Genomic DNA, 25,752 nt, shown 5'->3' with positions numbered 1-25,752 from the left:
CACACAGCACTCCCCCTTCCTTTCACGGTGGCGTGTCCATGACCGAATCGGGTTGTAGCTCCAAAAACAAAGGAGAAAGAAAAAACAGGAAGTAAAACTGCCAACGGTACCCTGTGTCCCCATGCGCTCACCCGCCCAAGTACTGACAAGGGCCAAAGTTGTTACAAATCGGCAATCGGACATTTTCTTTCATCTTGTCTTTATCGGTTGAGAACCAGTGTATTCAACATATTATGGCCATTGCCGAGTGAATGCTGTAGCGCTTCCCGACAAGTCGGGTTCGGATCCTCTGTCAACTTCCACGCAGGGTGATGATCTTTTGGTCATCACACTCGCCTGCTGAAATCGGCGCTGCCTTTTCGTAGTAGTAAAAGACTAGTGGCCCGTGGGGGGATCGAACCCACGACCTTCGCGTTATTAGCACGACGCTCTAACCAACTGAGCTAACGGGCCTCGGCAGATGCAGTTGCTCAGCCCTGCGCTGGAAACGTATGGCATGAAGCCGTACACCATTTCTATGGTCGTCGGACGTCTGCTTCCCTCGTCTATATTCTGCTGACGGTCACGAAACAGTAGCTATATTGCGAGCAGGACGGGAAACGGCAGCTCGGTCAGCTCAAACTTGTCACAGTTCGTGTGGAAAAAATTCCGTTCCGGTACCGGGAATCGAACCCGGGCCTCCTGGGTGAAAGCCAGGTATCCTAGCTACTAGACCACACCGGATGTGGGGGTGTCTTCGCCGGTTCGGACGGTCGCTTGTCGCATTTCGTGTCGTGTCCCGCGTCGGCGCCCTTCTCTCTTTGCGAGCGTCTTTGCGCTTACTCACTGGCAAGGCGCGCACCTCAAACGTCTCAGAGCAATGCTTTTGGCTTCATGCTGTGCTGGGAGAAGAGGGAAAGGGAAGCTGTAAGTAGCAGTAACAGGGAGTAAACATTTTCCCGCTGAAGCGTTGAAACCGTTGTGGATAACAAACAAGAAATAAGTTGGTGCCCTAGCAACAGCATCACCATCAGTCACAGAAAATTAAATGCCCCGGGTGAGGATCGAACTCACGACCTTAAGATTATGAGACTTACGCGCTGCCTACTGCGCTACCGAGGCACGGGCGAACCGTTTTTCCTGGAAACTGGGTAAGTACCATACCCAATGTTAGACGTAAAGACACTGTACTTCCTGGATAACGTGTTCTGTTGCTAGACGTGCATTGCCGGCCCAGTTGATTGCGGTGTTGCTGCAGCTTTTGCAAACGATAGGCAGCACTCCTTGTCGTTAACGTTCAGTGCCTCGGAGGCACCTGGACATAGCAAATTGTGAGGCCAGGCCGACGCTAGTCTGTAGAACATGATGCGAGCGTCCTAGTGGGGACCCGCGAGTGCTGCGTTCTCGGTTCTTCTCAAGGGAATCCAGCTATACATTCTTGTGGATCGTGCATCTCAAGAGCGCAAGCAGCACGGCAGCATTATCGCGGGAACAGCAAAACGATGCATCGGCCGGGAATCGAACCCGGGCCGCCCGCGTGGCAGGCGAGCATTCTACCACTGAACCACCGATGCTCGGGCCAGTAGTAACTTCACGCTGCTTGCCGAGCAGATGTCTCAAGGGAAAGTGGGACTGCCGTCAAGCGCCGTAGCATTCTGTCGAGAAGATGCTGCAGGCGCTGAATCCTGCACTGCACTGCTTAAATATGCCGCCAGAACGCGGTCCTCTGCGTACTCTTGCGTCGCCGGTGCCGGCACCGACTCTTGCCAAAGGATGCGAAATGTGCGCGGATACGCCGTCCGAATGCGGCTGGATGTTCTCCCCTAGCCTACCTCGAAATGCGCCTGCCAGGTACGATCACCTTCGGCCGCTGCCGACAGGCGGGAAGCCGACACAGCGCGGCGTCGGGGCGCTTCCTTGTGCGGTGGTGGTGTAATGGTCAGCATAGTTGCCTTCCAAGCAGTTGATCCGGGTTCGATTCCCGGCCACCGCAACAGGCTTTTTAATTTCGCGTATGAGTACTTTCGCCACGTGCCCTTAAATTAATGTTTTTTTTCCCCCTTCTTACTCGCTGCAGACCAGCCTATAGTGTGTCTCGACTTGTCTCCACTTTGCTCAGCTGACGCGAGAGCTGACGCTCTCAAATCGGCCTATATCAAAACGACAAGCACGAGAAACGACTGAGAGAGGTAAGGAGAGGCGAGGCGATGGGCACACAGCACTCCCCCTTCCTTTCACGGTGGCGTGTCCATGACCGAATCGGGTTGTAGCTCCAAAAACAAAGGAGAAAGAAAAAACAGGAAGTAAAACTGCCAACGGTACCCTGTGTCCCCATGCGCTCACCCGCCCAAGTACTGACAAGGGCCAAAGTTGTTACAAATCGGCAATCGGACATTTTCTTTCATCTTGTCTTTATCGGTTGAGAACCAGTGTATTCAACATATTATGGCCATTGCCGAGTGAATGCTGTAGCGCTTCCCGACAAGTCGGGTTCGGATCCTCTGTCAACTTCCACGCAGGGTGATGATCTTTTGGTCATCACACTCGCCTGCTGAAATCGGCGCTGCCTTTTCGTAGTAGTAAAAGACTAGTGGCCCGTGGGGGGATCGAACCCACGACCTTCGCGTTATTAGCACGACGCTCTAACCAACTGAGCTAACGGGCCTCGGCAGATGCAGTTGCTCAGCCCTGCGCTGGAAACGTATGGCATGAAGCCGTACACCATTTCTATGGTCGTCGGACGTCTGCTTCCCTCGTCTATATTCTGCTGACGGTCACGAAACAGTAGCTATATTGCGAGCAGGACGGGAAACGGCAGCTCGGTCAGCTCAAACTTGTCACAGTTCGTGTGGAAAAAATTCCGTTCCGGTACCGGGAATCGAACCCGGGCCTCCTGGGTGAAAGCCAGGTATCCTAGCTACTAGACCACACCGGATGTGGGGGTGTCTTCGCCGGTTCGGACGGTCGCTTGTCGCATTTCGTGTCGTGTCCCGCGTCGGCGCCCTTCTCTCTTTGCGAGCGTCTTTGCGCTTACTCACTGGCAAGGCGCGCACCTCAAACGTCTCAGAGCAATGCTTTTGGCTTCATGCTGTGCTGGGAGAAGAGGGAAAGGGAAGCTGTAAGTAGCAGTAACAGGGAGTAAACATTTTCCCGCTGAAGCGTTGAAACCGTTGTGGATAACAAACAAGAAATAAGTTGGTGCCCTAGCAACAGCATCACCATCAGTCACAGAAAATTAAATGCCCCGGGTGAGGATCGAACTCACGACCTTAAGATTATGAGACTTACGCGCTGCCTACTGCGCTACCGAGGCACGGGCGAACCGTTTTTCCTGGAAACTGGGTAAGTACCATACCCAATGTTAGACGTAAAGACACTGTACTTCCTGGATAACGTGTTCTGTTGCTAGACGTGCATTGCCGGCCCAGTTGATTGCGGTGTTGCTGCAGCTTTTGCAAACGATAGGCAGCACTCCTTGTCGTTAACGTTCAGTGCCTCGGAGGCACCTGGACATAGCAAACTGTGAGGCCAGGCCGACGCTAGTCTGTAGAACATGATGCGAGCGTCCTAGTGGGGACCCGCGAGTGCTGCGTTCTCGGTTCTTCTCAAGGGAATCCAGCTATACATTCTTGTGGATCGTGCATCTCAAGAGCGCAAGCAGCACGGCAGCATTATCGCGGGAACAGCAAAACGATGCATCGGCCGGGAATCGAACCCGGGCCGCCCGCGTGGCAGGCGAGCATTCTACCACTGAACCACCGATGCTCGGGCCAGTAGTAACTTCACGCTGCTTGCCGAGCAGATGTCTCAAGGGAAAGTGGGACTGCCGTCAAGCGCCGTAGCATTCTGTCGAGAAGATGCTGCAGGCGCTGAATCCTGCACTGCACTGCTTAAATATGCCGCCAGAACGCGGTCCTCTGCGTACTCTTGCGTCGCCGGTGCCGGCACCGACTCTTGCCAAAGGATGCGAAATGTGCGCGGATACGCCGTCCGAATGCGGCTGGATGTTCTCCCCTAGCCTACCTCGAAATGCGCCTGCCAGGTACGATCACCTTCGGCCGCTGCCGACAGGCGGGAAGCCGACACAGCGCGGCGTCGGGGCGCTTCCTTGTGCGGTGGTGGTGTAATGGTCAGCATAGTTGCCTTCCAAGCAGTTGATCCGGGTTCGATTCCCGGCCACCGCAACAGGCTTTTTAATTTCGCGTATGAGTACTTTCGCCACGTGCCCTTAAATTAATGTTTTTTTTCCCCCTTCTTACTCGCTGCAGACCAGCCTATAGTGTGTCTCGACTTGTCTCGACTTTGCTCAGCTGACGCGAGAGCTGACGCTCTCAAATCGGCCTATATCAAAACGACAAGCACGAGAAACGACTGAGAGAGGTAAGGAGAGGCGAGGCGATGGGCACACAGCACTCCCCCTTCCTTTCACGGTGGCGTGTCCATGACCGAATCGGGTTGTAGCTCCAAAAACAAAGGAGAAAGAAAAAACAGGAAGTAAAACTGCCAACGGTACCCTGTGTCCCCATGCGCTCACCCGCCCAAGTACTGACAAGGGCCAAAGTTGTTACAAATCGGCAATCGGACATTTTCTTTCATCTTGTCTTTATCGGTTGAGAACCAGTGTATTCAACATATTATGGCCATTGCCGAGTGAATGCTGTAGCGCTTCCCGACAAGTCGGGTTCGGATCCTCTGTCAACTTCCACGCAGGGTGATGATCTTTTGGTCATCACACTCGCCTGCTGAAATCGGCGCTGCCTTTTCGTAGTAGTAAAAGACTAGTGGCCCGTGGGGGGATCGAACCCACGACCTTCGCGTTATTAGCACGACGCTCTAACCAACTGAGCTAACGGGCCTCGGCAGATGCAGTTGCTCAGCCCTGCGCTGGAAACGTATGGCATGAAGCCGTACACCATTTCTATGGTCGTCGGACGTCTGCTTCCCTCGTCTATATTCTGCTGACGGTCACGAAACAGTAGCTATATTGCGAGCAGGACGGGAAACGGCAGCTCGGTCAGCTCAAACTTGTCACAGTTCGTGTGGAAAAAATTCCGTTCCGGTACCGGGAATCGAACCCGGGCCTCCTGGGTGAAAGCCAGGTATCCTAGCTACTAGACCACACCGGATGTGGGGGTGTCTTCGCCGGTTCGGACGGTCGCTTGTCGCATTTCGTGTCGTGTCCCGCGTCGGCGCCCTTCTCTCTTTGCGAGCGTCTTTGCGCTTACTCACTGGCAAGGCGCGCACCTCAAACGTCTCAGAGCAATGCTTTTGGCTTCATGCTGTGCTGGGAGAAGAGGGAAAGGGAAGCTGTAAGTAGCAGTAACAGGGAGTAAACATTTTCCCGCTGAAGCGTTGAAACCGTTGTGGATAACAAACAAGAAATAAGTTGGTGCCCTAGCAACAGCATCACCATCAGTCACAGAAAATTAAATGCCCCGGGTGAGGATCGAACTCACGACCTTAAGATTATGAGACTTACGCGCTGCCTACTGCGCTACCGAGGCACGGGCGAACCGTTTTTCCTGGAAACTGGGTAAGTACCATACCCAATGTTAGACGTAAAGACACTGTACTTCCTGGATAACGTGTTCTGTTGCTAGACGTGCATTGCCGGCCCAGTTGATTGCGGTGTTGCTGCAGCTTTTGCAAACGATAGGCAGCACTCCTTGTCGTTAACGTTCAGTGCCTCGGAGGCACCTGGACATAGCAAATTGTGAGGCCAGGCCGACGCTAGTCTGTAGAACATGATGCGAGCGTCCTAGTGGGGACCCGCGAGTGCTGCGTTCTCGGTTCTTCTCAAGGGAATCCAGCTATACATTCTTGTGGATCGTGCATCTCAAGAGCGCAAGCAGCACGGCAGCATTATCGCGGGAACAGCAAAACGATGCATCGGCCGGGAATCGAACCCGGGCCGCCCGCGTGGCAGGCGAGCATTCTACCACTGAACCACCGATGCTCGGGCCAGTAGTAACTTCACGCTGCTTGCCGAGCAGATGTCTCAAGGGAAAGTGGGACTGCCGTCAAGCGCCGTAGCATTCTGTCGAGAAGATGCTGCAGGCGCTGAATCCTGCACTGCACTGCTTAAATATGCCGCCAGAACGCGGTCCTCTGCGTACTCTTGCGTCGCCGGTGCCGGCACCGACTCTTGCCAAAGGATGCGAAATGTGCGCGGATACGCCGTCCGAATGCGGCTGGATGTTCTCCCCTAGCCTACCTCGAAATGCGCCTGCCAGGTACGATCACCTTCGGCCGCTGCCGACAGGCGGGAAGCCGACACAGCGCGGCGTCGGGGCGCTTCCTTGTGCGGTGGTGGTGTAATGATCAGCATAGTTGCCTTCCAAGCAGTTGATCCGGGTTCGATTCCCGGCCACCGCAACAGGCTTTTTAATTTCGCGTATGAGTACTTTCGCCACGTGCCCTTAAATTAATGTTTTTTTTCCCCCTTCTTACTCGCTGCAGACCAGCCTATAGTGTGTCTCGACTTGTCTCGACTTTGCTCAGCTGACGCGAGAGCTGACGCTCTCAAATCGGCCTATATCAAAACGACAAGCACGAGAAACGACTGAGAGAGGTAAGGAGAGGCGAGGCGATGGGCACACAGCACTCCCCCTTCCTTTCACGGTGGCGTGTCCATGACCGAATCGGGTTGTAGCTCCAAAAACAAAGGAGAAAGAAAAAACAGGAAGTAAAACTGCCAACGGTACCCTGTGTCCCCATGCGCTCACCCGCCCAAGTACTGACAAGGGCCAAAGTTGTTACAAATCGGCAATCGGACATTTTCTTTCATCTTGTCTTTATCGGTTGAGAACCAGTGTATTCAACATATTATGGCCATTGCCGAGTGAATGCTGTAGCGCTTCCCGACAAGTCGGGTTCGGATCCTCTGTCAACTTCCACGCAGGGTGATGATCTTTTGGTCATCACACTCGCCTGCTGAAATCGGCGCTGCCTTTTCGTAGTAGTAAAAGACTAGTGGCCCGTGGGGGGATCGAACCCACGACCTTCGCGTTATTAGCACGACGCTCTAACCAACTGAGCTAACGGGCCTCGGCAGATGCAGTTGCTCAGCCCTGCGCTGGAAACGTATGGCATGAAGCCGTACACCATTTCTATGGTCGTCGGACGTCTGCTTCCCTCGTCTATATTCTGCTGACGGTCACGAAACAGTAGCTATATTGCGAGCAGGACGGGAAACGGCAGCTCGGTCAGCTCAAACTTGTCACAGTTCGTGTGGAAAAAATTCCGTTCCGGTACCGGGAATCGAACCCGGGCCTCCTGGGTGAAAGCCAGGTATCCTAGCTACTAGACCACACCGGATGTGGGGGTGTCTTCGCCGGTTCGGACGGTCGCTTGTCGCATTTCGTGTCGTGTCCCGCGTCGGCGCCCTTCTCTCTTTGCGAGCGTCTTTGCGCTTACTCACTGGCAAGGCGCGCACCTCAAACGTCTCAGAGCAATGCTTTTGGCTTCATGCTGTGCTGGGAGAAGAGGGAAAGGGAAGCTGTAAGTAGCAGTAACAGGGAGTAAACATTTTCCCGCTGAAGCGTTGAAACCGTTGTGGATAACAAACAAGAAATAAGTTGGTGCCCTAGCAACAGCATCACCATCAGTCACAGAAAATTAAATGCCCCGGGTGAGGATCGAACTCACGACCTTAAGATTATGAGACTTACGCGCTGCCTACTGCGCTACCGAGGCACGGGCGAACCGTTTTTCCTGGAAACTGGGTAAGTACCATACCCAATGTTAGACGTAAAGACACTGTACTTCCTGGATAACGTGTTCTGTTGCTAGACGTGCATTGCCGGCCCAGTTGATTGCGGTGTTGCTGCAGCTTTTGCAAACGATAGGCAGCACTCCTTGTCGTTAACGTTCAGTGCCTCGGAGGCACCTGGACATAGCAAATTGTGAGGCCAGGCCGACGCTAGTCTGTAGAACATGATGCGAGCGTCCTAGTGGGGACCCGCGAGTGCTGCGTTCTCGGTTCTTCTCAAGGGAATCCAGCTATACATTCTTGTGGATCGTGCATCTCAAGAGCGCAAGCAGCACGGCAGCATTATCGCGGGAACAGCAAAACGATGCATCGGCCGGGAATCGAACCCGGGCCGCCCGCGTGGCAGGCGAGCATTCTACCACTGAACCACCGATGCTCGGGCCAGTAGTAACTTCACGCTGCTTGCCGAGCAGATGTCTCAAGGGAAAGTGGGACTGCCGTCAAGCGCCGTAGCATTCTGTCGAGAAGATGCTGCAGGCGCTGAATCCTGCACTGCACTGCTTAAATATGCCGCCAGAACGCGGTCCTCTGCGTACTCTTGCGTCGCCGGTGCCGGCACCGACTCTTGCCAAAGGATGCGAAATGTGCGCGGATACGCCGTCCGAATGCGGCTGGATGTTCTCCCCTAGCCTACCTCGAAATGCGCCTGCCAGGTACGATCACCTTCGGCCGCTGCCGACAGGCGGGAAGCCGACACAGCGCGGCGTCGGGGCGCTTCCTTGTGCGGTGGTGGTGTAATGGTCAGCATAGTTGCCTTCCAAGCAGTTGATCCGGGTTCGATTCCCGGCCACCGCAACAGGCTTTTTAATTTCGCGTATGAGTACTTTCGCCACGTGCCCTTAAATTAATGTTTTTTTTCCCCCTTCTTACTCGCTGCAGACCAGCCTATAGTGTGTCTCGACTTGTCTCGACTTTGCTCAGCTGACGCGAGAGCTGACGCTCTCAAATCGGCCTATATCAAAACGACAAGCACGAGAAACGACTGAGAGAGGTAAGGAGAGGCGAGGCGATGGGCACACAGCACTCCCCCTTCCTTTCACGGTGGCGTGTCCATGACCGAATCGGGTTGTAGCTCCAAAAACAAAGGAGAAAGAAAAAACAGGAAGTAAAACTGCCAACGGTACCCTGTGTCCCCATGCGCTCACCCGCCCAAGTACTGACAAGGGCCAAAGTTGTTACAAATCGGCAATCGGACATTTTCTTTCATCTTGTCTTTATCGGTTGAGAACCAGTGTATTCAACATATTATGGCCATTGCCGAGTGAATGCTGTAGCGCTTCCCGACAAGTCGGGTTCGGATCCTCTGTCAACTTCCACGCAGGGTGATGATCTTTTGGTCATCACACTCGCCTGCTGAAATCGGCGCTGCCTTTTCGTAGTAGTAAAAGACTAGTGGCCCGTGGGGGGATCGAACCCACGACCTTCGCGTTATTAGCACGACGCTCTAACCAACTGAGCTAACGGGCCTCGGCAGATGCAGTTGCTCAGCCCTGCGCTGGAAACGTATGGCATGAAGCCGTACACCATTTCTATGGTCGTCGGACGTCTGCTTCCCTCGTCTATATTCTGCTGACGGTCACGAAACAGTAGCTATATTGCGAGCAGGACGGGAAACGGCAGCTCGGTCAGCTCAAACTTGTCACAGTTCGTGTGGAAAAAATTCCGTTCCGGTACCGGGAATCGAACCCGGGCCTCCTGGGTGAAAGCCAGGTATCCTAGCTACTAGACCACACCGGATGTGGGGGTGTCTTCGCCGGTTCGGACGGTCGCTTGTCGCATTTCGTGTCGTGTCCCGCGTCGGCGCCCTTCTCTCTTTGCGAGCGTCTTTGCGCTTACTCACTGGCAAGGCGCGCACCTCAAACGTCTCAGAGCAATGCTTTTGGCTTCATGCTGTGCTGGGAGAAGAGGGAAAGGGAAGCTGTAAGTAGCAGTAACAGGGAGTAAACATTTTCCCGCTGAAGCGTTGAAACCGTTGTGGATAACAAACAAGAAATAAGTTGGTGCCCTAGCAACAGCATCACCATCAGTCACAGAAAATTAAATGCCCCGGGTGAGGATCGAACTCACGACCTTAAGATTATGAGACTTACGCGCTGCCTACTGCGCTACCGAGGCACGGGCGAACCGTTTTTCCTGGAAACTGGGTAAGTACCATACCCAATGTTAGACGTAAAGACACTGTACTTCCTGGATAACGTGTTCTGTTGCTAGACGTGCATTGCCGGCCCAGTTGATTGCGGTGTTGCTGCAGCTTTTGCAAACGATAGGCAGCACTCCTTGTCGTTAACGTTCAGTGCCTCGGAGGCACCTGGACATAGCAAACTGTGAGGCCAGGCCGACGCTAGTCTGTAGAACATGATGCGAGCGTCCTAGTGGGGACCCGCGAGTGCTGCGTTCTCGGTTCTTCTCAAGGGAATCCAGCTATACATTCTTGTGGATCGTGCATCTCAAGAGCGCAAGCAGCACGGCAGCATTATCGCGGGAACAGCAAAACGATGCATCGGCCGGGAATCGAACCCGGGCCGCCCGCGTGGCAGGCGAGCATTCTACCACTGAACCACCGATGCTCGGGCCAGTAGTAACTTCACGCTGCTTGCCGAGCAGATGTCTCAAGGGAAAGTGGGACTGCCGTCAAGCGCCGTAGCATTCTGTCGAGAAGATGCTGCAGGCGCTGAATCCTGCACTGCACTGCTTAAATATGCCGCCAGAACGCGGTCCTCTGCGTACTCTTGCGTCGCCGGTGCCGGCACCGACTCTTGCCAAAGGATGCGAAATGTGCGCGGATACGCCGTCCGAATGCGGCTGGATGTTCTCCCCTAGCCTACCTCGAAATGCGCCTGCCAGGTACGATCACCTTCGGCCGCTGCCGACAGGCGGGAAGCCGACACAGCGCGGCGTCGGGGCGCTTCCTTGTGCGGTGGTGGTGTAATGGTCAGCATAGTTGCCTTCCAAGCAGTTGATCCGGGTTCGATTCCCGGCCACCGCAACAGGCTTTTTAATTTCGCGTATGAGTACTTTCGCCACGTGCCCTTAAATTAATGTTTTTTTTCCCCCTTCTTACTCGCTGCAGACCAGCCTATAGTGTGTCTCGACTTGTCTCGACTTTGCTCAGCTGACGCGAGAGCTGACGCTCTCAAATCGGCCTATATCAAAACGACAAGCACGAGAAACGACTGAGAGAGGTAAGGAGAGGCGAGGCGATGGGCACACAGCACTCCCCCTTCCTTTCACGGTGGCGTGTCCATGACCGAATCGGGTTGTAGCTCCAAAAACAAAGGAGAAAGAAAAAACAGGAAGTAAAACTGCCAACGGTACCCTGTGTCCCCATGCGCTCACCCGCCCAAGTACTGACAAGGGCCAAAGTTGTTACAAATCGGCAATCGGACATTTTCTTTCATCTTGTCTTTATCGGTTGAGAACCAGTGTATTCAACATATTATGGCCATTGCCGAGTGAATGCTGTAGCGCTTCCCGACAAGTCGGGTTCGGATCCTCTGTCAACTTCCACGCAGGGTGATGATCTTTTGGTCATCACACTCGCCTGCTGAAATCGGCGCTGCCTTTTCGTAGTAGTAAAAGACTAGTGGCCCGTGGGGGGATCGAACCCACGACCTTCGCGTTATTAGCACGACGCTCTAACCAACTGAGCTAACGGGCCTCGGCAGATGCAGTTGCTCAGCCCTGCGCTGGAAACGTATGGCATGAAGCCGTACACCATTTCTATGGTCGTCGGACGTCTGCTTCCCTCGTCTATATTCTGCTGACGGTCACGAAACAGTAGCTATATTGCGAGCAGGACGGGAAACGGCAGCTCGGTCAGCTCAAACTTGTCACAGTTCGTGTGGAAAAAATTCCGTTCCGGTACCGGGAATCGAACCCGGGCCTCCTGGGTGAAAGCCAGGTATCCTAGCTACTAGACCACACCGGATGTGGGGGTGTCTTCGCCGGTTCGGACGGTCGCTTGTCGCATTTCGTGTCGTGTCCCGCGTCGGCGCCCTTCTCTCTTTGCGAGCGTCTTTGCGCTTACTCACTGGCAAGGCGCGCACCTCAAACGTCTCAGAGCAATGCTTTTGGCTTCATGCTGTGCTGGGAGAAGAGGGAAAGGGAAGCTGTAAGTAGCAGTAACAGGGAGTAAACATTTTCCCGCTGAAGCGTTGAAACCGTTGTGGATAACAAACAAGAAATAAGTTGGTGCCCTAGCAACAGCATCACCATCAGTCACAGAAAATTAAATGCCCCGGGTGAGGATCGAACTCACGACCTTAAGATTATGAGACTTACGCGCTGCCTACTGCGCTACCGAGGCACGGGCGAACCGTTTTTCCTGGAAACTGGGTAAGTACCATACCCAATGTTAGACGTAAAGACACTGTACTTCCTGGATAACGTGTTCTGTTGCTAGACGTGCATTGCCGGCCCAGTTGATTGCGGTGTTGCTGCAGCTTTTGCAAACGATAGGCAGCACTCCTTGTCGTTAACGTTCAGTGCCTCGGAGGCACCTGGACATAGCAAATTGTGAGGCCAGGCCGACGCTAGTCTGTAGAACATGATGCGAGCGTCCTAGTGGGGACCCGCGAGTGCTGCGTTCTCGGTTCTTCTCAAGGGAATCCAGCTATACATTCTTGTGGATCGTGCATCTCAAGAGCGCAAGCAGCACGGCAGCATTATCGCGGGAACAGCAAAACGATGCATCGGCCGGGAATCGAACCCGGGCCGCCCGCGTGGCAGGCGAGCATTCTACCACTGAACCACCGATGCTCGGGCCAGTAGTAACTTCACGCTGCTTGCCGAGCAGATGTCTCAAGGGAAAGTGGGACTGCCGTCAAGCGCCGTAGCATTCTGTCGAGAAGATGCTGCAGGCGCTGAATCCTGCACTGCACTGCTTAAATATGCCGCCAGAACGCGGTCCTCTGCGTACTCTTGCGTCGCCGGTGCCGGCACCGACTCTTGCCAAAGGATGCGAAATGTGCGCGGATACGCCGTCCGAATGCGGCTGGATGTTCTCCCCTAGCCTACCTCGAAATGCGCCTGCCAGGTACGATCACCTTCGGCCGCTGCCGACAGGCGGGAAGCCGACACAGCGCGGCGTCGGGGCGCTTCCTTGTGCGGTGGTGGTGTAATGATCAGCATAGTTGCCTTCCAAGCAGTTGATCCGGGTTCGATTCCCGGCCACCGCAACAGGCTTTTTAATTTCGCGTATGAGTACTTTCGCCACGTGCCCTTAAATTAATGTTTTTTTTCCCCCTTCTTACTCGCTGCAGACCAGCCTATAGTGTGTCTCGACTTGTCTCGACTTTGCTCAGCTGACGCGAGAGCTGACGCTCTCAAATCGGCCTATATCAAAACGACAAGCACGAGAAACGACTGAGAGAGGTAAGGAGAGGCGAGGCGATGGGCACACAGCACTCCCCCTTCCTTTCACGGTGGCGTGTCCATGACCGAATCGGGTTGTAGCTCCAAAAACAAAGGAGAAAGAAAAAACAGGAAGTAAAACTGCCAACGGTACCCTGTGTCCCCATGCGCTCACCCGCCCAAGTACTGACAAGGGCCAAAGTTGTTACAAATCGGCAATCGGACATTTTCTTTCATCTTGTCTTTATCGGTTGAGAACCAGTGTATTCAACATATTATGGCCATTGCCGAGTGAATGCTGTAGCGCTTCCCGACAAGTCGGGTTCGGATCCTCTGTCAACTTCCACGCAGGGTGATGATCTTTTGGTCATCACACTCGCCTGCTGAAATCGGCGCTGCCTTTTCGTAGTAGTAAAAGACTAGTGGCCCGTGGGGGGATCGAACCCACGACCTTCGCGTTATTAGCACGACGCTCTAACCAACTGAGCTAACGGGCCTCGGCAGATGCAGTTGCTCAGCCCTGCGCTGGAAACGTATGGCATGAAGCCGTACACCATTTCTATGGTCGTCGGACGTCTGCTTCCCTCGTCTATATTCTGCTGACGGTCACGAAACAGTAGCTATATTGCGAGCAGGACGGGAAACGGCAGCTCGGTCAGCTCAAACTTGTCACAGTTCGTGTGGAAAAAATTCCGTTCCGGTACCGGGAATCGAACCCGGGCCTCCTGGGTGAAAGCCAGGTATCCTAGCTACTAGACCACACCGGATGTGGGGGTGTCTTCGCCGGTTCGGACGGTCGCTTGTCGCATTTCGTGTCGTGTCCCGCGTCGGCGCCCTTCTCTCTTTGCGAGCGTCTTTGCGCTTACTCACTGGCAAGGCGCGCACCTCAAACGTCTCAGAGCAATGCTTTTGGCTTCATGCTGTGCTGGGAGAAGAGGGAAAGGGAAGCTGTAAGTAGCAGTAACAGGGAGTAAACATTTTCCCGCTGAAGCGTTGAAACCGTTGTGGATAACAAACAAGAAATAAGTTGGTGCCCTAGCAACAGCATCACCATCAGTCACAGAAAATTAAATGCCCCGGGTGAGGATCGAACTCACGACCTTAAGATTATGAGACTTACGCGCTGCCTACTGCGCTACCGAGGCACGGGCGAACCGTTTTTCCTGGAAACTGGGTAAGTACCATACCCAATGTTAGACGTAAAGACACTGTACTTCCTGGATAACGTGTTCTGTTGCTAGACGTGCATTGCCGGCCCAGTTGATTGCGGTGTTGCTGCAGCTTTTGCAAACGATAGGCAGCACTCCTTGTCGTTAACGTTCAGTGCCTCGGAGGCACCTGGACATAGCAAATTGTGAGGCCAGGCCGACGCTAGTCTGTAGAACATGATGCGAGCGTCCTAGTGGGGACCCGCGAGTGCTGCGTTCTCGGTTCTTCTCAAGGGAATCCAGCTATACATTCTTGTGGATCGTGCATCTCAAGAGCGCAAGCAGCACGGCAGCATTATCGCGGGAACAGCAAAACGATGCATCGGCCGGGAATCGAACCCGGGCCGCCCGCGTGGCAGGCGAGCATTCTACCACTGAACCACCGATGCTCGGGCCAGTAGTAACTTCACGCTGCTTGCCGAGCAGATGTCTCAAGGGAAAGTGGGACTGCCGTCAAGCGCCGTAGCATTCTGTCGAGAAGATGCTGCAGGCGCTGAATCCTGCACTGCACTGCTTAAATATGCCGCCAGAACGCGGTCCTCTGCGTACTCTTGCGTCGCCGGTGCCGGCACCGACTCTTGCCAAAGGATGCGAAATGTGCGCGGATACGCCGTCCGAATGCGGCTGGATGTTCTCCCCTAGCCTACCTCGAAATGCGCCTGCCAGGTACGATCACCTTCGGCCGCTGCCGACAGGCGGGAAGCCGACACAGCGCGGCGTCGGGGCGCTTCCTTGTGCGGTGGTGGTGTAATGGTCAGCATAGTTGCCTTCCAAGCAGTTGATCCGGGTTCGATTCCCGGCCACCGCAACAGGCTTTTTAATTTCGCGTATGAGTACTTTCGCCACGTGCCCTTAAATTAATGTTTTTTTTCCCCCTTCTTACTCGCTGCAGACCAGCCTATAGTGTGTCTCGACTTGTCTCGACTTTGCTCAGCTGACGCGAGAGCTGACGCTCTCAAATCGGCCTATATCAAAACGACAAGCACGAGAAACGACTGAGAGAGGTAAGGAGAGGCGAGGCGATGGGCACACAGCACTCCCCCTTCCTTTCACGGTGGCGTGTCCATGACCGAATCGGGTTGTAGCTCCAAAAACAAAGGAGAAAGAAAAAACAGGAAGTAAAACTGCCAACGGTACCCTGTGTCCCCATGCGCTCACCCGCCCAAGTACTGACAAGGGCCAAAGTTGTTACAAATCGGCAATCGGACATTTTCTTTCATCTTGTCTTTATCGGTTGAGAACCAGTGTATTCAACATATTATGGCCATTGCCGAGTGAATGCTGTAGCGCTTCCCGACAAGTCGGGTTCGGATCCTCTGTCAACTTCCACGCAGGGTGATGATCTTTTGGTCATCACACTCGCCTGCTGAAATCGGCGCTGCCTTTTCGTAGTAGTAAAAGACTAGTGGCCCGTGGGGGGATCGAACCCACGACCTTCGCGTTATTAGCACGACGCTCTAACCAACTGAGCTAACGGGCCTCGGCAGATGCAGTTGCTCAGCCCTGCGCTGGAAACGTATGGCATGAAGCCGTACACCATTTCTATGGTCGTCGGACGTCTGCTTCCCTCGTCTATATTCTGCTGACGGTCACGAAACAGTAGCTATATTGCGAGCAGGACGGGAAACGGCAGCTCGGTCAGCTCAAACTTGTCACAGTTCGTGTGGAAAAAATTCCGTTCCGGTACCGGGAATCGAACCCGGGCCTCCTGGGTGAAAGCCAGGTATCCTAGCTACTAGACCACACCGGATGTGGGGGTGTCTTCGCCGGTTCGGACGGTCGCTTGTCGCATTTCGTGTCGTGTCCCGCGTCGGCGCCCTTCTCTCTTTGCGAGCGTCTTTGCGCTTACTCACTGGCAAGGCGCGCACCTCAAACGTCTCAGAGCAATGCTTTTGGCTTCATGCTGTGCTGGGAGAAGAGGGAAAGGGAAGCTGTAAGTAGCAGTAACAGGGAGTAAACATTTTCCCGCTGAAGCGTTGAAACCGTTGTGGATAACAAACAAGAAATAAGTTGGTGCCCTAGCAACAGCATCACCATCAGTCACAGAAAATTAAATGCCCCGGGTGAGGATCGAACTCACGACCTTAAGATTATGAGACTTACGCGCTGCCTACTGCGCTACCGAGGCACGGGCGAACCGTTTTTCCTGGAAACTGGGTAAGTACCATACCCAATGTTAGACGTAAAGACACTGTACTTCCTGGATAACGTGTTCTGTTGCTAGACGTGCATTGCCGGCCCAGTTGATTGCGGTGTTGCTGCAGCTTTTGCAAACGATAGGCAGCACTCCTTGTCGTTAACGTTCAGTGCCTCGGAGGCACCTGGACATAGCAAATTGTGAGGCCAGGCCGACGCTAGTCTGTAGAACATGATGCGAGCGTCCTAGTGGGGACCCGCGAGTGCTGCGTTCTCGGTTCTTCTCAAGGGAATCCAGCTATACATTCTTGTGGATCGTGCATCTCAAGAGCGCAAGCAGCACGGCAGCATTATCGCGGGAACAGCAAAACGATGCATCGGCCGGGAATCGAACCCGGGCCGCCCGCGTGGCAGGCGAGCATTCTACCACTGAACCACCGATGCTCGGGCCAGTAGTAACTTCACGCTGCTTGCCGAGCAGATGTCTCAAGGGAAAGTGGGACTGCCGTCAAGCGCCGTAGCATTCTGTCGAGAAGATGCTGCAGGCGCTGAATCCTGCACTGCACTGCTTAAATATGCCGCCAGAACGCGGTCCTCTGCGTACTCTTGCGTCGCCGGTGCCGGCACCGACTCTTGCCAAAGGATGCGAAATGTGCGCGGATACGCCGTCCGAATGCGGCTGGATGTTCTCCCCTAGCCTACCTCGAAATGCGCCTGCCAGGTACGATCACCTTCGGCCGCTGCCGACAGGCGGGAAGCCGACACAGCGCGGCGTCGGGGCGCTTCCTTGTGCGGTGGTGGTGTAATGATCAGCATAGTTGCCTTCCAAGCAGTTGATCCGGGTTCGATTCCCGGCCACCGCAACAGGCTTTTTAATTTCGCGTATGAGTACTTTCGCCACGTGCCCTTAAATTAATGTTTTTTTTCCCCCTTCTTACTCGCTGCAGACCAGCCTATAGTGTGTCTCGACTTGTCTCGACTTTGCTCAGCTGACGCGAGAGCTGACGCTCTCAAATCGGCCTATATCAAAACGACAAGCACGAGAAACGACTGAGAGAGGTAAGGAGAGGCGAGGCGATGGGCACACAGCACTCCCCCTTCCTTTCACGGTGGCGTGTCCATGACCGAATCGGGTTGTAGCTCCAAAAACAAAGGAGAAAGAAAAAACAGGAAGTAAAACTGCCAACGGTACCCTGTGTCCCCATGCGCTCACCCGCCCAAGTACTGACAAGGGCCAAAGTTGTTACAAATCGGCAATCGGACATTTTCTTTCATCTTGTCTTTATCGGTTGAGAACCAGTGTATTCAACATATTATGGCCATTGCCGAGTGAATGCTGTAGCGCTTCCCGACAAGTCGGGTTCGGATCCTCTGTCAACTTCCACGCAGGGTGATGATCTTTTGGTCATCACACTCGCCTGCTGAAATCGGCGCTGCCTTTTCGTAGTAGTAAAAGACTAGTGGCCCGTGGGGGGATCGAACCCACGACCTTCGCGTTATTAGCACGACGCTCTAACCAACTGAGCTAACGGGCCTCGGCAGATGCAGTTGCTCAGCCCTGCGCTGGAAACGTATGGCATGAAGCCGTACACCATTTCTATGGTCGTCGGACGTCTGCTTCCCTCGTCTATATTCTGCTGACGGTCACGAAACAGTAGCTATATTGCGAGCAGGACGGGAAACGGCAGCTCGGTCAGCTCAAACTTGTCACAGTTCGTGTGGAAAAAATTCCGTTCCGGTACCGGGAATCGAACCCGGGCCTCCTGGGTGAAAGCCAGGTATCCTAGCTACTAGACCACACCGGATGTGGGGGTGTCTTCGCCGGTTCGGACGGTCGCTTGTCGCATTTCGTGTCGTGTCCCGCGTCGGCGCCCTTCTCTCTTTGCGAGCGTCTTTGCGCTTACTCACTGGCAAGGCGCGCACCTCAAACGTCTCAGAGCAATGCTTTTGGCTTCATGCTGTGCTGGGAGAAGAGGGAAAGGGAAGCTGTAAGTAGCAGTAACAGGGAGTAAACATTTTCCCGCTGAAGCGTTGAAACCGTTGTGGATAACAAACAAGAAATAAGTTGGTGCCCTAGCAACAGCATCACCATCAGTCACAGAAAATTAAATGCCCCGGGTGAGGATCGAACTCACGACCTTAAGATTATGAGACTTACGCGCTGCCTACTGCGCTACCGAGGCACGGGCGAACCGTTTTTCCTGGAAACTGGGTAAGTACCATACCCAATGTTAGACGTAAAGACACTGTACTTCCTGGATAACGTGTTCTGTTGCTAGACGTGCATTGCCGGCCCAGTTGATTGCGGTGTTGCTGCAGCTTTTGCAAACGATAGGCAGCACTCCTTGTCGTTAACGTTCAGTGCCTCGGAGGCACCTGGACATAGCAAATTGTGAGGCCAGGCCGACGCTAGTCTGTAGAACATGATGCGAGCGTCCTAGTGGGGACCCGCGAGTGCTGCGTTCTCGGTTCTTCTCAAGGGAATCCAGCTATACATTCTTGTGGATCGTGCATCTCAAGAGCGCAAGCAGCACGGCAGCATTATCGCGGGAACAGCAAAACGATGCATCGGCCGGGAATCGAACCCGGGCCGCCCGCGTGGCAGGCGAGCATTCTACCACTGAACCACCGATGCTCGGGCCAGTAGTAACTTCACGCTGCTTGCCGAGCAGATGTCTCAAGGGAAAGTGGGACTGCCGTCAAGCGCCGTAGCATTCTGTCGAGAAGATGCTGCAGGCGCTGAATCCTGCACTGCACTGCTTAAATATGCCGCCAGAACGCGGTCCTCTGCGTACTCTTGCGTCGCCGGTGCCGGCACCGACTCTTGCCAAAGGATGCGAAATGTGCGCGGATACGCCGTCCGAATGCGGCTGGATGTTCTCCCCTAGCCTACCTCGAAATGCGCCTGCCAGGTACGATCACCTTCGGCCGCTGCCGACAGGCGGGAAGCCGACACAGCGCGGCGTCGGGGCGCTTCCTTGTGCGGTGGTGGTGTAATGGTCAGCATAGTTGCCTTCCAAGCAGTTGATCCGGGTTCGATTCCCGGCCACCGCAACAGGCTTTTTAATTTCGCGTATGAGTACTTTCGCCACGTGCCCTTAAATTAATGTTTTTTTTCCCCCTTCTTACTCGCTGCAGACCAGCCTATAGTGTGTCTCGACTTGTCTCGACTTTGCTCAGCTGACGCGAGAGCTGACGCTCTCAAATCGGCCTATATCAAAACGACAAGCACGAGAAACGACTGAGAGAGGTAAGGAGAGGCGAGGCGATGGGCACACAGCACTCCCCCTTCCTTTCACGGTGGCGTGTCCATGACCGAATCGGGTTGTAGCTCCAAAAACAAAGGAGAAAGAAAAAACAGGAAGTAAAACTGCCAACGGTACCCTGTGTCCCCATGCGCTCACCCGCCCAAGTACTGACAAGGGCCAAAGTTGTTACAAATCGGCAATCGGACATTTTCTTTCATCTTGTCTTTATCGGTTGAGAACCAGTGTATTCAACATATTATGGCCATTGCCGAGTGAATGCTGTAGCGCTTCCCGACAAGTCGGGTTCGGATCCTCTGTCAACTTCCACGCAGGGTGATGATCTTTTGGTCATCACACTCGCCTGCTGAAATCGGCGCTGCCTTTTCGTAGTAGTAAAAGACTAGTGGCCCGTGGGGGGATCGAACCCACGACCTTCGCGTTATTAGCACGACGCTCTAACCAACTGAGCTAACGGGCCTCGGCAGATGCAGTTGCTCAGCCCTGCGCTGGAAACGTATGGCATGAAGCCGTACACCATTTCTATGGTCGTCGGACGTCTGCTTCCCTCGTCTATATTCTGCTGACGGTCACGAAACAGTAGCTATATTGCGAGCAGGACGGGAAACGGCAGCTCGGTCAGCTCAAACTTGTCACAGTTCGTGTGGAAAAAATTCCGTTCCGGTACCGGGAATCGAACCCGGGCCTCCTGGGTGAAAGCCAGGTATCCTAGCTACTAGACCACACCGGATGTGGGGGTGTCTTCGCCGGTTCGGACGGTCGCTTGTCGCATTTCGTGTCGTGTCCCGCGTCGGCGCCCTTCTCTCTTTGCGAGCGTCTTTGCGCTTACTCACTGGCAAGGCGCGCACCTCAAACGTCTCAGAGCAATGCTTTTGGCTTCATGCTGTGCTGGGAGAAGAGGGAAAGGGAAGCTGTAAGTAGCAGTAACAGGGAGTAAACATTTTCCCGCTGAAGCGTTGAAACCGTTGTGGATAACAAACAAGAAATAAGTTGGTGCCCTAGCAACAGCATCACCATCAGTCACAGAAAATTAAATGCCCCGGGTGAGGATCGAACTCACGACCTTAAGATTATGAGACTTACGCGCTGCCTACTGCGCTACCGAGGCACGGGCGAACCGTTTTTCCTGGAAACTGGGTAAGTACCATACCCAATGTTAGACGTAAAGACACTGTACTTCCTGGATAACGTGTTCTGTTGCTAGACGTGCATTGCCGGCCCAGTTGATTGCGGTGTTGCTGCAGCTTTTGCAAACGATAGGCAGCACTCCTTGTCGTTAACGTTCAGTGCCTCGGAGGCACCTGGACATAGCAAATTGTGAGGCCAGGCCGACGCTAGTCTGTAGAACATGATGCGAGCGTCCTAGTGGGGACCCGCGAGTGCTGCGTTCTCGGTTCTTCTCAAGGGAATCCAGCTATACATTCTTGTGGATCGTGCATCTCAAGAGCGCAAGCAGCACGGCAGCATTATCGCGGGAACAGCAAAACGATGCATCGGCCGGGAATCGAACCCGGGCCGCCCGCGTGGCAGGCGAGCATTCTACCACTGAACCACCGATGCTCGGGCCAGTAGTAACTTCACGCTGCTTGCCGAGCAGATGTCTCAAGGGAAAGTGGGACTGCCGTCAAGCGCCGTAGCATTCTGTCGAGAAGATGCTGCAGGCGCTGAATCCTGCACTGCACTGCTTAAATATGCCGCCAGAACGCGGTCCTCTGCGTACTCTTGCGTCGCCGGTGCCGGCACCGACTCTTGCCAAAGGATGCGAAATGTGCGCGGATACGCCGTCCGAATGCGGCTGGATGTTCTCCCCTAGCCTACCTCGAAATGCGCCTGCCAGGTACGATCACCTTCGGCCGCTGCCGACAGGCGGGAAGCCGACACAGCGCGGCGTCGGGGCGCTTCCTTGTGCGGTGGTGGTGTAATGGTCAGCATAGTTGCCTTCCAAGCAGTTGATCCGGGTTCGATTCCCGGCCACCGCAACAGGCTTTTTAATTTCGCGTATGAGTACTTTCGCCACGTGCCCTTAAATTAATGTTTTTTTTCCCCCTTCTTACTCGCTGCAGACCAGCCTATAGTGTGTCTCGACTTGTCTCGACTTTGCTCAGCTGACGCGAGAGCTGACGCTCTCAAATCGGCCTATATCAAAACGACAAGCACGAGAAACGACTGAGAGAGGTAAGGAGAGGCGAGGCGATGGGCACACAGCACTCCCCCTTCCTTTCACGGTGGCGTGTCCATGACCGAATCGGGTTGTAGCTCCAAAAACAAAGGAGAAAGAAAAAACAGGAAGTAAAACTGCCAACGGTACCCTGTGTCCCCATGCGCTCACCCGCCCAAGTACTGACAAGGGCCAAAGTTGTTACAAATCGGCAATCGGACATTTTCTTTCATCTTGTCTTTATCGGTTGAGAACCAGTGTATTCAACATATTATGGCCATTGCCGAGTGAATGCTGTAGCGCTTCCCGACAAGTCGGGTTCGGATCCTCTGTCAACTTCCACGCAGGGTGATGATCTTTTGGTCATCACACTCGCCTGCTGAAATCGGCGCTGCCTTTTCGTAGTAGTAAAAGACTAGTGGCCCGTGGGGGGATCGAACCCACGACCTTCGCGTTATTAGCACGACGCTCTAACCAACTGAGCTAACGGGCCTCGGCAGATGCAGTTGCTCAGCCCTGCGCTGGAAACGTATGGCATGAAGCCGTACACCATTTCTATGGTCGTCGGACGTCTGCTTCCCTCGTCTATATTCTGCTGACGGTCACGAAACAGTAGCTATATTGCGAGCAGGACGGGAAACGGCAGCTCGGTCAGCTCAAACTTGTCACAGTTCGTGTGGAAAAAATTCCGTTCCGGTACCGGGAATCGAACCCGGGCCTCCTGGGTGAAAGCCAGGTATCCTAGCTACTAGACCACACCGGATGTGGGGGTGTCTTCGCCGGTTCGGACGGTCGCTTGTCGCATTTCGTGTCGTGTCCCGCGTCGGCGCCCTTCTCTCTTTGCGAGCGTCTTTGCGCTTACTCACTGGCAAGGCGCGCACCTCAAACGTCTCAGAGCAATGCTTTTGGCTTCATGCTGTGCTGGGAGAAGAGGGAAAGGGAAGCTGTAAGTAGCAGTAACAGGGAGTAAACATTTTCCCGCTGAAGCGTTGAAACCGTTGTGGATAACAAACAAGAAATAAGTTGGTGCCCTAGCAACAGCATCACCATCAGTCACAGAAAATTAAATGCCCCGGGTGAGGATCGAACTCACGACCTTAAGATTATGAGACTTACGCGCTGCCTACTGCGCTACCGAGGCACGGGCGAACCGTTTTTCCTGGAAACTGGGTAAGTACCATACCCAATGTTAGACGTAAAGACACTGTACTTCCTGGATAACGTGTTCTGTTGCTAGACGTGCATTGCCGGCCCAGTTGATTGCGGTGTTGCTGCAGCTTTTGCAAACGATAGGCAGCACTCCTTGTCGTTAACGTTCAGTGCCTCGGAGGCACCTGGACATAGCAAATTGTGAGGCCAGGCCGACGCTAGTCTGTAGAACATGATGCGAGCGTCCTAGTGGGGACCCGCGAGTGCTGCGTTCTCGGTTCTTCTCAAGGGAATCCAGCTATACATTCTTGTGGATCGTGCATCTCAAGAGCGCAAGCAGCACGGCAGCATTATCGCGGGAACAGCAAAACGATGCATCGGCCGGGAATCGAACCCGGGCCGCCCGCGTGGCAGGCGAGCATTCTACCACTGAACCACCGATGCTCGGGCCAGTAGTAACTTCACGCTGCTTGCCGAGCAGATGTCTCAAGGGAAAGTGGGACTGCCGTCAAGCGCCGTAGCATTCTGTCGAGAAGATGCTGCAGGCGCTGAATCCTGCACTGCACTGCTTAAATATGCCGCCAGAACGCGGTCCTCTGCGTACTCTTGCGTCGCCGGTGCCGGCACCGACTCTTGCCAAAGGATGCGAAATGTGCGCGGATACGCCGTCCGAATGCGGCTGGATGTTCTCCCCTAGCCTACCTCGAAATGCGCCTGCCAGGTACGATCACCTTCGGCCGCTGCCGACAGGCGGGAAGCCGACACAGCGCGGCGTCGGGGCGCTTCCTTGTGCGGTGGTGGTGTAATGGTCAGCATAGTTGCCTTCCAAGCAGTTGATCCGGGTTCGATTCCCGGCCACCGCAACAGGCTTTTTAATTTCGCGTATGAGTACTTTCGCCACGTGCCCTTAAATTAATGTTTTTTTTCCCCCTTCTTACTCGCTGCAGACCAGCCTATAGTGTGTCTCGACTTGTCTCGACTTTGCTCAGCTGACGCGAGAGCTGACGCTCTCAAATCGGCCTATATCAAAACGACAAGCACGAGAAACGACTGAGAGAGGTAAGGAGAGGCGAGGCGATGGGCACACAGCACTCCCCCTTCCTTTCACGGTGGCGTGTCCATGACCGAATCGGGTTGTAGCTCCAAAAACAAAGGAGAAAGAAAAAACAGGAAGTAAAACTGCCAACGGTACCCTGTGTCCCCATGCGCTCACCCGCCCAAGTACTGACAAGGGCCAAAGTTGTTACAAATCGGCAATCGGACATTTTCTTTCATCTTGTCTTTATCGGTTGAGAACCAGTGTATTCAACATATTATGGCCATTGCCGAGTGAATGCTGTAGCGCTTCCCGACAAGTCGGGTTCGGATCCTCTGTCAACTTCCACGCAGGGTGATGATCTTTTGGTCATCACACTCGCCTGCTGAAATCGGCGCTGCCTTTTCGTAGTAGTAAAAGACTAGTGGCCCGTGGGGGGATCGAACCCACGACCTTCGCGTTATTAGCACGACGCTCTAACCAACTGAGCTAACGGGCCTCGGCAGATGCAGTTGCTCAGCCCTGCGCTGGAAACGTATGGCATGAAGCCGTACACCATTTCTATGGTCGTCGGACGTCTGCTTCCCTCGTCTATATTCTGCTGACGGTCACGAAACAGTAGCTATATTGCGAGCAGGACGGGAAACGGCAGCTCGGTCAGCTCAAACTTGTCACAGTTCGTGTGGAAAAAATTCCGTTCCGGTACCGGGAATCGAACCCGGGCCTCCTGGGTGAAAGCCAGGTATCCTAGCTACTAGACCACACCGGATGTGGGGGTGTCTTCGCCGGTTCGGACGGTCGCTTGTCGCATTTCGTGTCGTGTCCCGCGTCGGCGCCCTTCTCTCTTTGCGAGCGTCTTTGCGCTTACTCACTGGCAAGGCGCGCACCTCAAACGTCTCAGAGCAATGCTTTTGGCTTCATGCTGTGCTGGGAGAAGAGGGAAAGGGAAGCTGTAAGTAGCAGTAACAGGGAGTAAACATTTTCCCGCTGAAGCGTTGAAACCGTTGTGGATAACAAACAAGAAATAAGTTGGTGCCCTAGCAACAGCATCACCATCAGTCACAGAAAATTAAATGCCCCGGGTGAGGATCGAACTCACGACCTTAAGATTATGAGACTTACGCGCTGCCTACTGCGCTACCGAGGCACGGGCGAACCGTTTTTCCTGGAAACTGGGTAAGTACCATACCCAATGTTAGACGTAAAGACACTGTACTTCCTGGATAACGTGTTCTGTTGCTAGACGTGCATTGCCGGCCCAGTTGATTGCGGTGTTGCTGCAGCTTTTGCAAACGATAGGCAGCACTCCTTGTCGTTAACGTTCAGTGCCTCGGAGGCACCTGGACATAGCAAATTGTGAGGCCAGGCCGACGCTAGTCTGTAGAACATGATGCGAGCGTCCTAGTGGGGACCCGCGAGTGCTGCGTTCTCGGTTCTTCTCAAGGGAATCCAGCTATACATTCTTGTGGATCGTGCATCTCAAGAGCGCAAGCAGCACGGCAGCATTATCGCGGGAACAGCAAAACGATGCATCGGCCGGGAATCGAACCCGGGCCGCCCGCGTGGCAGGCGAGCATTCTACCACTGAACCACCGATGCTCGGGCCAGTAGTAACTTCACGCTGCTTGCCGAGCAGATGTCTCAAGGGAAAGTGGGACTGCCGTCAAGCGCCGTAGCATTCTGTCGAGAAGATGCTG

At 54.2% G+C, this 25,752-nt stretch overlaps 59 non-coding genes across 59 annotated transcripts; 11 read left to right on the top strand and 48 right to left on the bottom strand.

The window, feature by feature from the left end:
- Window positions 1–379: 379 nt before the first annotated feature.
- Trnai-aau (transfer RNA isoleucine (anticodon AAU)) lies at window positions 380–453 on the bottom strand. Its single transcript has one exon. It is a non-coding gene; the product is annotated as a tRNA-Ile (tRNA).
- Window positions 454–651: 198 nt separating this feature from the next.
- Window positions 652–723, bottom strand: Trnae-uuc (transfer RNA glutamic acid (anticodon UUC)). The gene has a single exon. It is a non-coding gene; the product is annotated as a tRNA-Glu (tRNA).
- Window positions 724–1,028: 305 nt separating this feature from the next.
- Trnam-cau (transfer RNA methionine (anticodon CAU)) lies at window positions 1,029–1,101 on the bottom strand. The gene has a single exon. It is a non-coding gene; the product is annotated as a tRNA-Met (tRNA).
- A 381-nt stretch (window positions 1,102–1,482) lies between these two features.
- On the bottom strand, window positions 1,483–1,553 carry Trnag-gcc (transfer RNA glycine (anticodon GCC)). Its single transcript has one exon. It is a non-coding gene; the product is annotated as a tRNA-Gly (tRNA).
- A 347-nt stretch (window positions 1,554–1,900) lies between these two features.
- Trnag-ucc (transfer RNA glycine (anticodon UCC)) lies at window positions 1,901–1,972 on the top strand. The gene has a single exon. It is a non-coding gene; the product is annotated as a tRNA-Gly (tRNA).
- A 598-nt stretch (window positions 1,973–2,570) lies between these two features.
- Trnai-aau (transfer RNA isoleucine (anticodon AAU)) lies at window positions 2,571–2,644 on the bottom strand. Its single transcript has one exon. It is a non-coding gene; the product is annotated as a tRNA-Ile (tRNA).
- Window positions 2,645–2,842: 198 nt separating this feature from the next.
- Trnae-uuc (transfer RNA glutamic acid (anticodon UUC)) lies at window positions 2,843–2,914 on the bottom strand. The gene has a single exon. It is a non-coding gene; the product is annotated as a tRNA-Glu (tRNA).
- A 305-nt stretch (window positions 2,915–3,219) lies between these two features.
- Window positions 3,220–3,292, bottom strand: Trnam-cau (transfer RNA methionine (anticodon CAU)). The gene has a single exon. It is a non-coding gene; the product is annotated as a tRNA-Met (tRNA).
- Window positions 3,293–3,673: 381 nt separating this feature from the next.
- On the bottom strand, window positions 3,674–3,744 carry Trnag-gcc (transfer RNA glycine (anticodon GCC)). Its single transcript has one exon. It is a non-coding gene; the product is annotated as a tRNA-Gly (tRNA).
- A 347-nt stretch (window positions 3,745–4,091) lies between these two features.
- Trnag-ucc (transfer RNA glycine (anticodon UCC)) lies at window positions 4,092–4,163 on the top strand. The gene has a single exon. It is a non-coding gene; the product is annotated as a tRNA-Gly (tRNA).
- Window positions 4,164–4,761: 598 nt separating this feature from the next.
- On the bottom strand, window positions 4,762–4,835 carry Trnai-aau (transfer RNA isoleucine (anticodon AAU)). Its single transcript has one exon. It is a non-coding gene; the product is annotated as a tRNA-Ile (tRNA).
- Window positions 4,836–5,033: 198 nt separating this feature from the next.
- On the bottom strand, window positions 5,034–5,105 carry Trnae-uuc (transfer RNA glutamic acid (anticodon UUC)). The gene has a single exon. It is a non-coding gene; the product is annotated as a tRNA-Glu (tRNA).
- A 305-nt stretch (window positions 5,106–5,410) lies between these two features.
- On the bottom strand, window positions 5,411–5,483 carry Trnam-cau (transfer RNA methionine (anticodon CAU)). The gene has a single exon. It is a non-coding gene; the product is annotated as a tRNA-Met (tRNA).
- A 381-nt stretch (window positions 5,484–5,864) lies between these two features.
- Window positions 5,865–5,935, bottom strand: Trnag-gcc (transfer RNA glycine (anticodon GCC)). The gene has a single exon. It is a non-coding gene; the product is annotated as a tRNA-Gly (tRNA).
- A 347-nt stretch (window positions 5,936–6,282) lies between these two features.
- Window positions 6,283–6,354, top strand: Trnag-ucc (transfer RNA glycine (anticodon UCC)). The gene has a single exon. It is a non-coding gene; the product is annotated as a tRNA-Gly (tRNA).
- A 598-nt stretch (window positions 6,355–6,952) lies between these two features.
- Trnai-aau (transfer RNA isoleucine (anticodon AAU)) lies at window positions 6,953–7,026 on the bottom strand. Its single transcript has one exon. It is a non-coding gene; the product is annotated as a tRNA-Ile (tRNA).
- Window positions 7,027–7,224: 198 nt separating this feature from the next.
- On the bottom strand, window positions 7,225–7,296 carry Trnae-uuc (transfer RNA glutamic acid (anticodon UUC)). Its single transcript has one exon. It is a non-coding gene; the product is annotated as a tRNA-Glu (tRNA).
- A 305-nt stretch (window positions 7,297–7,601) lies between these two features.
- Window positions 7,602–7,674, bottom strand: Trnam-cau (transfer RNA methionine (anticodon CAU)). Its single transcript has one exon. It is a non-coding gene; the product is annotated as a tRNA-Met (tRNA).
- A 381-nt stretch (window positions 7,675–8,055) lies between these two features.
- Window positions 8,056–8,126, bottom strand: Trnag-gcc (transfer RNA glycine (anticodon GCC)). Its single transcript has one exon. It is a non-coding gene; the product is annotated as a tRNA-Gly (tRNA).
- A 347-nt stretch (window positions 8,127–8,473) lies between these two features.
- On the top strand, window positions 8,474–8,545 carry Trnag-ucc (transfer RNA glycine (anticodon UCC)). Its single transcript has one exon. It is a non-coding gene; the product is annotated as a tRNA-Gly (tRNA).
- Window positions 8,546–9,143: 598 nt separating this feature from the next.
- Trnai-aau (transfer RNA isoleucine (anticodon AAU)) lies at window positions 9,144–9,217 on the bottom strand. Its single transcript has one exon. It is a non-coding gene; the product is annotated as a tRNA-Ile (tRNA).
- A 198-nt stretch (window positions 9,218–9,415) lies between these two features.
- Trnae-uuc (transfer RNA glutamic acid (anticodon UUC)) lies at window positions 9,416–9,487 on the bottom strand. The gene has a single exon. It is a non-coding gene; the product is annotated as a tRNA-Glu (tRNA).
- Window positions 9,488–9,792: 305 nt separating this feature from the next.
- Window positions 9,793–9,865, bottom strand: Trnam-cau (transfer RNA methionine (anticodon CAU)). Its single transcript has one exon. It is a non-coding gene; the product is annotated as a tRNA-Met (tRNA).
- Window positions 9,866–10,246: 381 nt separating this feature from the next.
- Window positions 10,247–10,317, bottom strand: Trnag-gcc (transfer RNA glycine (anticodon GCC)). Its single transcript has one exon. It is a non-coding gene; the product is annotated as a tRNA-Gly (tRNA).
- A 347-nt stretch (window positions 10,318–10,664) lies between these two features.
- Trnag-ucc (transfer RNA glycine (anticodon UCC)) lies at window positions 10,665–10,736 on the top strand. Its single transcript has one exon. It is a non-coding gene; the product is annotated as a tRNA-Gly (tRNA).
- Window positions 10,737–11,334: 598 nt separating this feature from the next.
- On the bottom strand, window positions 11,335–11,408 carry Trnai-aau (transfer RNA isoleucine (anticodon AAU)). Its single transcript has one exon. It is a non-coding gene; the product is annotated as a tRNA-Ile (tRNA).
- A 198-nt stretch (window positions 11,409–11,606) lies between these two features.
- Trnae-uuc (transfer RNA glutamic acid (anticodon UUC)) lies at window positions 11,607–11,678 on the bottom strand. Its single transcript has one exon. It is a non-coding gene; the product is annotated as a tRNA-Glu (tRNA).
- Window positions 11,679–11,983: 305 nt separating this feature from the next.
- Window positions 11,984–12,056, bottom strand: Trnam-cau (transfer RNA methionine (anticodon CAU)). The gene has a single exon. It is a non-coding gene; the product is annotated as a tRNA-Met (tRNA).
- Window positions 12,057–12,437: 381 nt separating this feature from the next.
- Window positions 12,438–12,508, bottom strand: Trnag-gcc (transfer RNA glycine (anticodon GCC)). The gene has a single exon. It is a non-coding gene; the product is annotated as a tRNA-Gly (tRNA).
- Window positions 12,509–12,855: 347 nt separating this feature from the next.
- Trnag-ucc (transfer RNA glycine (anticodon UCC)) lies at window positions 12,856–12,927 on the top strand. Its single transcript has one exon. It is a non-coding gene; the product is annotated as a tRNA-Gly (tRNA).
- Window positions 12,928–13,525: 598 nt separating this feature from the next.
- Trnai-aau (transfer RNA isoleucine (anticodon AAU)) lies at window positions 13,526–13,599 on the bottom strand. The gene has a single exon. It is a non-coding gene; the product is annotated as a tRNA-Ile (tRNA).
- A 198-nt stretch (window positions 13,600–13,797) lies between these two features.
- On the bottom strand, window positions 13,798–13,869 carry Trnae-uuc (transfer RNA glutamic acid (anticodon UUC)). The gene has a single exon. It is a non-coding gene; the product is annotated as a tRNA-Glu (tRNA).
- A 305-nt stretch (window positions 13,870–14,174) lies between these two features.
- On the bottom strand, window positions 14,175–14,247 carry Trnam-cau (transfer RNA methionine (anticodon CAU)). Its single transcript has one exon. It is a non-coding gene; the product is annotated as a tRNA-Met (tRNA).
- A 381-nt stretch (window positions 14,248–14,628) lies between these two features.
- Trnag-gcc (transfer RNA glycine (anticodon GCC)) lies at window positions 14,629–14,699 on the bottom strand. The gene has a single exon. It is a non-coding gene; the product is annotated as a tRNA-Gly (tRNA).
- Window positions 14,700–15,046: 347 nt separating this feature from the next.
- Window positions 15,047–15,118, top strand: Trnag-ucc (transfer RNA glycine (anticodon UCC)). The gene has a single exon. It is a non-coding gene; the product is annotated as a tRNA-Gly (tRNA).
- Window positions 15,119–15,716: 598 nt separating this feature from the next.
- On the bottom strand, window positions 15,717–15,790 carry Trnai-aau (transfer RNA isoleucine (anticodon AAU)). Its single transcript has one exon. It is a non-coding gene; the product is annotated as a tRNA-Ile (tRNA).
- Window positions 15,791–15,988: 198 nt separating this feature from the next.
- Trnae-uuc (transfer RNA glutamic acid (anticodon UUC)) lies at window positions 15,989–16,060 on the bottom strand. Its single transcript has one exon. It is a non-coding gene; the product is annotated as a tRNA-Glu (tRNA).
- A 305-nt stretch (window positions 16,061–16,365) lies between these two features.
- Trnam-cau (transfer RNA methionine (anticodon CAU)) lies at window positions 16,366–16,438 on the bottom strand. The gene has a single exon. It is a non-coding gene; the product is annotated as a tRNA-Met (tRNA).
- A 381-nt stretch (window positions 16,439–16,819) lies between these two features.
- Window positions 16,820–16,890, bottom strand: Trnag-gcc (transfer RNA glycine (anticodon GCC)). The gene has a single exon. It is a non-coding gene; the product is annotated as a tRNA-Gly (tRNA).
- A 347-nt stretch (window positions 16,891–17,237) lies between these two features.
- On the top strand, window positions 17,238–17,309 carry Trnag-ucc (transfer RNA glycine (anticodon UCC)). Its single transcript has one exon. It is a non-coding gene; the product is annotated as a tRNA-Gly (tRNA).
- A 598-nt stretch (window positions 17,310–17,907) lies between these two features.
- Window positions 17,908–17,981, bottom strand: Trnai-aau (transfer RNA isoleucine (anticodon AAU)). The gene has a single exon. It is a non-coding gene; the product is annotated as a tRNA-Ile (tRNA).
- Window positions 17,982–18,179: 198 nt separating this feature from the next.
- Trnae-uuc (transfer RNA glutamic acid (anticodon UUC)) lies at window positions 18,180–18,251 on the bottom strand. Its single transcript has one exon. It is a non-coding gene; the product is annotated as a tRNA-Glu (tRNA).
- Window positions 18,252–18,556: 305 nt separating this feature from the next.
- On the bottom strand, window positions 18,557–18,629 carry Trnam-cau (transfer RNA methionine (anticodon CAU)). The gene has a single exon. It is a non-coding gene; the product is annotated as a tRNA-Met (tRNA).
- Window positions 18,630–19,010: 381 nt separating this feature from the next.
- On the bottom strand, window positions 19,011–19,081 carry Trnag-gcc (transfer RNA glycine (anticodon GCC)). The gene has a single exon. It is a non-coding gene; the product is annotated as a tRNA-Gly (tRNA).
- A 347-nt stretch (window positions 19,082–19,428) lies between these two features.
- Window positions 19,429–19,500, top strand: Trnag-ucc (transfer RNA glycine (anticodon UCC)). The gene has a single exon. It is a non-coding gene; the product is annotated as a tRNA-Gly (tRNA).
- Window positions 19,501–20,098: 598 nt separating this feature from the next.
- Window positions 20,099–20,172, bottom strand: Trnai-aau (transfer RNA isoleucine (anticodon AAU)). Its single transcript has one exon. It is a non-coding gene; the product is annotated as a tRNA-Ile (tRNA).
- A 198-nt stretch (window positions 20,173–20,370) lies between these two features.
- On the bottom strand, window positions 20,371–20,442 carry Trnae-uuc (transfer RNA glutamic acid (anticodon UUC)). The gene has a single exon. It is a non-coding gene; the product is annotated as a tRNA-Glu (tRNA).
- Window positions 20,443–20,747: 305 nt separating this feature from the next.
- On the bottom strand, window positions 20,748–20,820 carry Trnam-cau (transfer RNA methionine (anticodon CAU)). Its single transcript has one exon. It is a non-coding gene; the product is annotated as a tRNA-Met (tRNA).
- Window positions 20,821–21,201: 381 nt separating this feature from the next.
- Window positions 21,202–21,272, bottom strand: Trnag-gcc (transfer RNA glycine (anticodon GCC)). Its single transcript has one exon. It is a non-coding gene; the product is annotated as a tRNA-Gly (tRNA).
- Window positions 21,273–21,619: 347 nt separating this feature from the next.
- Window positions 21,620–21,691, top strand: Trnag-ucc (transfer RNA glycine (anticodon UCC)). Its single transcript has one exon. It is a non-coding gene; the product is annotated as a tRNA-Gly (tRNA).
- Window positions 21,692–22,289: 598 nt separating this feature from the next.
- On the bottom strand, window positions 22,290–22,363 carry Trnai-aau (transfer RNA isoleucine (anticodon AAU)). Its single transcript has one exon. It is a non-coding gene; the product is annotated as a tRNA-Ile (tRNA).
- Window positions 22,364–22,561: 198 nt separating this feature from the next.
- Window positions 22,562–22,633, bottom strand: Trnae-uuc (transfer RNA glutamic acid (anticodon UUC)). Its single transcript has one exon. It is a non-coding gene; the product is annotated as a tRNA-Glu (tRNA).
- Window positions 22,634–22,938: 305 nt separating this feature from the next.
- On the bottom strand, window positions 22,939–23,011 carry Trnam-cau (transfer RNA methionine (anticodon CAU)). The gene has a single exon. It is a non-coding gene; the product is annotated as a tRNA-Met (tRNA).
- Window positions 23,012–23,392: 381 nt separating this feature from the next.
- Trnag-gcc (transfer RNA glycine (anticodon GCC)) lies at window positions 23,393–23,463 on the bottom strand. The gene has a single exon. It is a non-coding gene; the product is annotated as a tRNA-Gly (tRNA).
- A 347-nt stretch (window positions 23,464–23,810) lies between these two features.
- Window positions 23,811–23,882, top strand: Trnag-ucc (transfer RNA glycine (anticodon UCC)). The gene has a single exon. It is a non-coding gene; the product is annotated as a tRNA-Gly (tRNA).
- Window positions 23,883–24,480: 598 nt separating this feature from the next.
- On the bottom strand, window positions 24,481–24,554 carry Trnai-aau (transfer RNA isoleucine (anticodon AAU)). The gene has a single exon. It is a non-coding gene; the product is annotated as a tRNA-Ile (tRNA).
- A 198-nt stretch (window positions 24,555–24,752) lies between these two features.
- Trnae-uuc (transfer RNA glutamic acid (anticodon UUC)) lies at window positions 24,753–24,824 on the bottom strand. The gene has a single exon. It is a non-coding gene; the product is annotated as a tRNA-Glu (tRNA).
- Window positions 24,825–25,129: 305 nt separating this feature from the next.
- Window positions 25,130–25,202, bottom strand: Trnam-cau (transfer RNA methionine (anticodon CAU)). The gene has a single exon. It is a non-coding gene; the product is annotated as a tRNA-Met (tRNA).
- Window positions 25,203–25,583: 381 nt separating this feature from the next.
- Window positions 25,584–25,654, bottom strand: Trnag-gcc (transfer RNA glycine (anticodon GCC)). Its single transcript has one exon. It is a non-coding gene; the product is annotated as a tRNA-Gly (tRNA).
- Between the last annotated feature and the right edge of the window lie 98 nt (window positions 25,655–25,752).

This window comes from Schistocerca nitens, unplaced genomic scaffold (assembly GCF_023898315.1).
Source record: "Schistocerca nitens isolate TAMUIC-IGC-003100 unplaced genomic scaffold, iqSchNite1.1 HiC_scaffold_226, whole genome shotgun sequence".
In the NCBI taxonomy this organism is placed as follows: domain Eukaryota; kingdom Metazoa; phylum Arthropoda; class Insecta; order Orthoptera; family Acrididae; genus Schistocerca; species Schistocerca nitens.
This window is presented reverse-complemented; position numbering and strand designations above follow the sequence as displayed.